We start from the raw sequence: 7,500 nt of genomic DNA, 5'->3' as shown, positions 1-7,500 counted from the left end.
ACAGCACTAAAGGTAAAGGGAGAGGGCGGGGAGTTTGTGATGTTTACAGTGTTAGTGACACTGCGTCTAAGGCTGTTCTTGCTGCTGCTGCTGTTACCAGTTCACACTATTTGCTCTGCGGCTTCTGTTAGCTATTTATATGTCACTACTAGAACGTGGAATGTGGGAATACACCAATCAGCTGCAAGTTCGACCCTTGTTCTGCACTTTTCTTGGGTTATTACCTCAATACGTTTGTAGGGTTCAAATGTGACAGTGTGTCTCTTCTGTCCCGCTATGCAGAGTGGTCTGCAGTGTACTGACAGCCAATGGGATGGAAACAAAAGTAGTTCGTTGGGGGTAAAAAAACCTTTTAGTGTACCCAAGAAGCTTACCCTACTTAAATATAAAGTTTAATTTATGTAATACTTGCTATCAGTTCGCTTCATCAAACAATGTTTGATTATATGCTTTTGTAGTCTGCTTTTAGAATTCATATAATTGATATGGTATTTTTATCACATAGATCACAAATTCAATTTTAAAACTATAGCTGTTTAGTAGGCAGTGCATAGTTTTGTTGTCTCACAGCAATTAAAGGGATAGTATAATGTAAAATTTGCTTTTTAAGGCTTATTTATGTATATGAAGTAGCTAATTTTGTGTTTTAAAGCCACAACCTTTATAAAATGGGTTGAATTTGTAGATATGATCAGAGCTCATTACTTTATCACATTGTTTACATATACCTGCTTCTTTATCTTATAGCTGTCAATAAACCAATCACCAATACTTGGAGAGAACAATGGAAAATTAACATTTGATTACCTTATCTCTTCTATAACCTACTGGGAGTGTATATTTTTATTACTGGTGGTGTTTACACAGCTTGGCCTAGAGGCTAAAAACTTTCAGTATAGGTGGGGCTACTACAGGCTAAATCAACTATTTCAAAAGCAAATATAAAGGTAATATAAATACTTGTAAACAATTTAATACACTCCAGCAGGTAAAGTGGCTCATTGGGAACAAATTAAAGGAGATACATTTTTTGAGTAAACTGTCCATTTAAGTGACATAACTGTTGGAAAAAAATCCTAAAGGGACAGAACATACCTTAGCTAAGTGTTTTTCAACCAGTGTGCCGTGGCACACTAGTGTGCCGTGAGAGATCCTCAGGCGTGCCACGGCAGACTGACAACAGTGTGACATATTTTTTAAACTTTGCTTGTTTTTTACTCCCAGTGCATGGGTAGTTTGTAGGAGGCATGGCATAACAGCACAATACATACAGTATGTGTGTGTTTGTGTGTATGTGTATATATATATATGCTGTATTAGGCTACAATGTGTGATTTTTCTCCAACATAGGTGTGTCCGGTCCACGGCGTCATCCTTACTTGTGGGATATTCTCTTCCCCAACAGGAAATGGCAAAGAGCCCAGCAAAGCTGGTCACATGATCCCTCCTAGGCTCCGCCTACCCCAGTCATTCTCTTTGCCGTTGCACAGGCAACATCTCCACGGAGATGGCTAAGAGTTTTTTGGTGTTTAAATGTAGTTTTTATTCTTCAATCAAGTGTTTGTTATTTTAAAATAGTGCTGGTATGTACTATTTACTCTGAAACAGAAAAGAGAAGAAGATTTCTGTTTGTAAGAGGAAGATGATTTTAGCAAACGTTACTAAAATCGATTGCTGTTTCCACACAGGACTGTTGAGATGAAGTAACTTCAGTTGGGGGAAGCAGTTGGCAGACTTTTCTGCCTGAGGTATGACTGGCCACATTTCTAACAAGACTTTGTAATGCTAGAAGGCTGTCATTTTCCCTATGGGGACCGGTAAGCCATTTTCTTAGATTAAGCAAAAGAATAAAAGGCTTTATAAGGGCTTAAAAAACTGGTAGACATTTTTCTGGGCTAAAACGATTACTTTGCTAAGCATATTTGACAGATTATAACTCTATATAGTTATTATAATCTTGGGGATTGTTGTTAAAAAACGGCAGGCACTGTATGGACACCTTTTTCAGATGGGGGCCTTCTCTAGTCATAGGCAGAGCCTCATTTTCGCGCCACTAATGCGCAGTTGTTTTTGGAAGGCAAGGCATGCAGATGCATGTGTGAGGAGCTAAGAACCACTGAAAAAGCTTATAGAAGGCGTCATTTGGTATCGTATTCCCCCCTGGGCTTGGTTGGGTCTCAGCAAAGCAGATACCTGGGACTGTATAGGGGTTAAATGTAAAAACGGCTCCGGTTCCGTTATTTTAAGGGTTAAAGCTTTCAAATTTGGTGTGCAATACTTTTAAGGCTTTAAGACACTGTGGTGAAATTTTGGTGAATTTTGAACAATTGCTTCATGCTTTTTCGCATATTCAGTAATAAAGTGTGTTCTGTTTAAAATTTAAAGTGACAGTAACGGTTTTATTTTTAAACGTTTTTTGTGCTTTGTTGACAAGTTTAAGCCTGTTTAACATGTCTGAACCATCAGATAAGCGATGTTCTATATGTATGAAAGCCAATGTGTCTCCCCATTTAAATATATGTGATAATTGTGACATAGTGTCCAAACAAAGTAGGGACAATGATGCCACAGATAATAATAGTGCCCAAGATGATTCTTCAGATGAGGGGAGTAAGCATGGTACTGCATCACCCCCTTCTGTGTCTACACCAGTTTTTGCCCACACAAGAGGCCCCTAGTACATCTAGTGCGCCAATACTTATTACTATGCAACAATTAACGGCTGTTATGGATAATTCTATTGCAAATATTTTATCTAAAATGCCTACTTATCAAAGAAAGCGCGATTGCTCTGTTTTAAACACTGAAGAGCAAGAGGACGCTGATGATAACGTTTCTGACATACCCTCACACCAATCTGAAGGGGCCAGGAGGGGAGGTTTTGTCTGAGGGAGAAATTTCAGATTCAGGAAAAATTTCTCAACAAGCTGAACCTGATGTTGTAACATTTAAATTTAAATTAGAACATCTCCGCGCACTGCTTAAGGAGGTATTATCTACTCTGGATGATTGTGACAATTTGGTCATTCCAGAGAAATTATGTAAGATGGACAAGTTCCTAGAGGTTCCGGTGCCCCCCGATGTTTTTCCTATACCCAAGCGGGTGGCGGACATAGTAAATAAGGAATGGGAAAGGCCCGGCATACCTTTTGTTCCTCCCCCTATATTTAAGAAATTATTTCCTATAGTCGACCCCAGAAAGGACTTATGGCAGACAGTCCCTAAGGTCGAGGGGGGCGGTCTCTACTCTAAACAAACGCACTACTATTCCCATAGAAGATAGTTGTGCTTTCAAAGATCCTATGGATAAAAAATTAGAGGGTTTGCTTAAAAAGATGTTTGTTCAGCAAGGTTACCTTTTACAACCAATTTCATGCATTGTTCCTGTCACTACGGCAGCGTGTTTCTGGTTCAAAGAACTAGAAAAGTCGCTCAATAAAGAATCTTCGTATGAGGAGGTTATGGACAGAGTTCAAGCACTTAAATTGGCTAACCCAAACCAACCTGGAGACCGATGCAAGGCTGGAACAAGGGTAAGCAGGCCAAGAAGCCTGCCACTGCTACCAAAACAGCATGAAGGGATGGCCCCCGATCCGGGACCGGATCTGGTGGGGGGCAGACTTTCTCTCTTTGCTCAGGCCTGGGCAAGAGATGTTCAGGATCCTTGGGCACTAGAAATAGTTTCTCAAGGTTATCTCCTGGAATTCAAGGAACTACCCCCAAGGGGAAGGTTCCACAGGTCTCAATTATCTTCAAACCAAATAAAACCAAATAAAAAGACAGGCATTCTTACATTGTGTAGAAGACCTGTTAAAGATGGGAGTAATTCATCCAGTTCCAATAAGAGAACAAGGGATGGGGTTTTACTCCAACCTGTTCATAGTTCCCAAAAAAGAGGGAACATTCAGACCAATTCTAGATCTCAAGATCCTAAACAAATTTCTCAGGGTTCCATCGTTCAAAATGGAAACCATTCGAACGATCCTTCCTACCATCCAGGAAGGTCAATTTATGACCACGGTGGATTTAAAGGATGCGTACCTACATATTCCTATCCACAAGGAACATCATCAGTTCCTAAGGTTCGCTTTTCTGGACAAGCATTACCAGTTTGTGGCACTTCCATTCGGATTAGCCACTGCTCCGAGAATTTTCACAAAGGTACTAGGGTCCCTTCTAGCGGTTCTAAGACCAAGGGGCATTGCAGTAGTACCGTACTTGGACGACATCCTGATTCAAGCGTCGTCTCTGTCAAAAGCAAAGGCTCATACGGACATCGTCCTAGCCTTTCTCAGATCTCACGGATGGAAAGTGAACATAGAAAAAAGTTCTCTTTCCCCGTCAACAAGAGTTCCCTTCTTGGGAACAATAATAGACTCCTTAGAAATGAGGATTTTTCTGACAGAGGTCAGAAAATCAAAACTTCTAAGCTCTTGTCAAGTTCTTCATTCTGTTCTTCGTCCTTCCATAGCGCAGTGCATGGAAGTAATAGGATTGATGGTTGCAGCAATGGACATAGTTCCTTTTGCACAAATTCATCTAAGACCATTACAACTGTGCATGCTCAGACAGTGGAATGGGGATTATACAGACTTGTCTCCGACGATTCAAGTAGATCAAAGGACCAGAGATTCACTCCGTTGGTGGCTAATCCTGGACAACCTGTCACAGGGAATGAGCTTCCGCAGACCAGAGTGGGTCATTGTCATGACCGACGCCAGTCTGGTGGGCTGGGGCGCGGTCTGGGAACCCCTGAAAGCTCGGGGTCTATGGTCTCGGGAAGAATCTCTTCTCCCGATAAACATTCTGGAACTGAGAGCGATATTCAATGCTCTCAAAGCTTGGCCTCATCTAGCAAAGGCCAAATTCATAAGGTTTCAATCAGACAACATGACGACAGTTGCATATATCAACCATCAGGGGGGAACAAGGAGTTCCCTGGCGATGGAGGAAGTGACCAAGATAATTCAATGGGCGGAGGATCACTCCTGCCACTTGTCTGCAATCCACATCCCAGGAGTGGAAAATTGGGAAGCGGATTTTCTGAGTTGTCAGACATTCCATCCGGGGGAGTGGGAACTCCACCCGGAAATCTTTGCCCAAATAACTCAATTATGGGGCATTCCAGACATGGATCTGATGGCCTCTCGTCAGAACTTCAAGGTTCCTTGTTACGGGTCCAGATCCAGGGATCCCAAGGCGACTAGTAGATGCACTAGTAGCACCTTGGACCTTCAACCTAGCTTATGTATTCCCACCGTTTCCTCTCATTCCCAGGCTGGTAGCCAGGATCAACCAGGAGAGGGCTTTGGTGATCTTGATAGCTCCTGCGTGGCCACGCAGGACTTGGTATGCAGACCTGGTGAATATGTCATCGGCTCCACCATGGAAGCTACCTTTGAGACAGGACCTTCTTGTTCAAGGTCCATTCGAACATCCGAATCTGGTTTCCCTCCAACTGACTGCTTGGAGATTGAACGCTTGATTTTATCAAAGCGTGGGTTTTCAGATTCTGTAATAGATACTCTGATTCAGGCTAGAAAGCCTGTAACTAGAAAAATTTACCATAAGATATGGAAAAAATATATCTGTTGGTGTGAATCTAAAGGATTCCCATGGAACAAGATAAAAATTCCTAAGATTCTATCCTTTCTACAAGAAGGTTTGGAGAAAGGATTATCTGCAAGTTCTCTGAAGGGACAGATCTCTGCGTTATCTGTTTTACTTCACAAAAGGCTGGCAGCTGTGCCAGACGTTCAAGCGTTTGTTCAGGCTCTGGTTAGAATCAAGCCTGTTTACAGACCTTTGACTCCTCCCTGGAGTCTTAATCTAGTTCTTTCAGTTCTTCAGGGGGTTCCGTTTGAACCCTTACATTCCGTTGATATTAAGTTATTATCTTGGAAAGTTTTGTTTTTGGTTGCAATTTCTTCTGCTAGAAGAGTTTCTGAGTTATCTGCTCTGCAGTGTTCTCCGCCCTATCTGGTGTTCCATGCAGATAAGGTGGTTTTGCGTACTAAGCCTGGTTTTCTTCCGAAAGTTGTTTCCAACAAGAATATTAACCAGGAGATAGTTGTACCTTCTTTGTGTCCGAATCCAGTTTCAAAGAAGGAACGTTTGTTACACAATTTGGACGTAGTCCGTGCTCTAAAATTCTATTTAGAGGCCACTAAAGATTTCAGACAAACATCTTCCTTGTTTGTTGTTTATTCTGGTAAAAGGAGAGGTCAAAAAGCAACTTCTACCTCTCTTTCTTTTTGGCTTAAAAGCATTATCCGATTGGCTTACGAGACTGCCGGACGGCAGCCTCCTGAAAGAATCACAGCTCATTCCACTAGGGCTGTGGCTTCCACATGGGCCTTCAAGAACGAGGCTTCTGTTGACCAGATATGTAAGGCAGCGACTTGGTCTTCACTGCACACTTTTGCCAAATTTTACAAATTTGATACTTTTGCTTCTTCAGAGGCTATTTTTGAGAGAGAGGTTTTGCAAGCCGTGGTGCCTTCCATTTAGGTGACCTGATTTGCTCCCTCCCTTCATCTGTGTCCTAAAGCTTTGGTATTGGTTCCCACAAGTAAGGATGACGCCGTGGACCGGACACACCTATGTTGGAGAAAACAGAATTTATGCTTACCTGATAAATTACTTTCTCCACCGGTGTGTCCGGTCCACGGCCCGCCCTGGTTTTTTTAATCAGGTCTGATGAATTATTTTCTCTAACTACAGTCACCACGGTATCATATGGTTTCTCCTATGCATATTTCCTCCTGTACGTCGGTCGAATGACTGGGGTAGGCGGAGCCTAGGAGGGATCATGTGACCAGCTTTGCTGGGCTCTTTGCCATTTCCTGTTGGGGAAGAGAATATCCCACAAGTAAGGATGACGCCGTGGACCGGACACACCGTTGGAGAAAGTAATTTATCAGGTAAGCATAAATTCTGTTTTTTTAAAATTTTGGGATGGTGGTGTGCCACAGGATTTTTTAATATAAAAAAGTGTGCCACGGCAAAAAAAAGGTTAAAAATAACTGCCTTAGCTTGTAATGATGACCGCCTCTCCCCCCTGCCTCACAATAAATCAACATATCTGAACTTGATTAGAACAGATTAACATTGTGTTTGCTGCAATTGTTTTTCAATCTGGAAACTCCCCCTACCACTTTCCTTTTTTGGAGGATTTAAACCAGGCGAGTCTGTAGATGAAAGGCCTTACCTCTGCCATTTGTGGTAATTAAATCAAATTAGGGACAGATATGTGGCAGGGTTAGGCTTGTGAAGCTTGCCATGTGCTCTTGTGTCTCTAAATTTTCAGAAGTAACATGCAAAATAAAAAGTTCCTAGCAGCCAAGAATAAGATACCAGTAACTGGCTCACAAGATTTGTCAAATCCTTTTTTAAAGTGGCTTAAAATATGTTTTTAAAGGGATATGAAACACAATTTTTTTTTTCTTTCATGATTCAGATAAAGCAAACTATTTCAAAAAACCCAAAAACAACTTTCTT

The 7,500-nt window shown here is 41.7% G+C and overlaps 1 protein-coding gene across 2 annotated transcripts in view; it reads left to right on the top strand.

Moving 5' to 3' along the window:
* LIN54 (lin-54 DREAM MuvB core complex component) overlaps nt 1-7,500 on the top strand; it is a 549,733-nt gene that overhangs the window by 22,511 nt on the left and 519,722 nt on the right. For both annotated transcript variants that reach the window (XM_053703370.1, XM_053703369.1), the window contains exon 2: nt 1-12. This exon is cut by the window's left edge and continues 441 nt beyond it. The gene's annotated coding sequence lies outside the window, so the exon portion shown is untranslated. The remainder of the gene's footprint in view (nt 13-7,500) is intronic.

Source organism: Bombina bombina, chromosome 2, assembly GCF_027579735.1.
Source record: "Bombina bombina isolate aBomBom1 chromosome 2, aBomBom1.pri, whole genome shotgun sequence".
Classification (NCBI taxonomy): Eukaryota; Metazoa; Chordata; class Amphibia; order Anura; family Bombinatoridae; genus Bombina; species Bombina bombina.
Note: the sequence above shows the minus strand (reverse complement) of the source record. Positions and strands in the feature narration are given on the sequence as shown.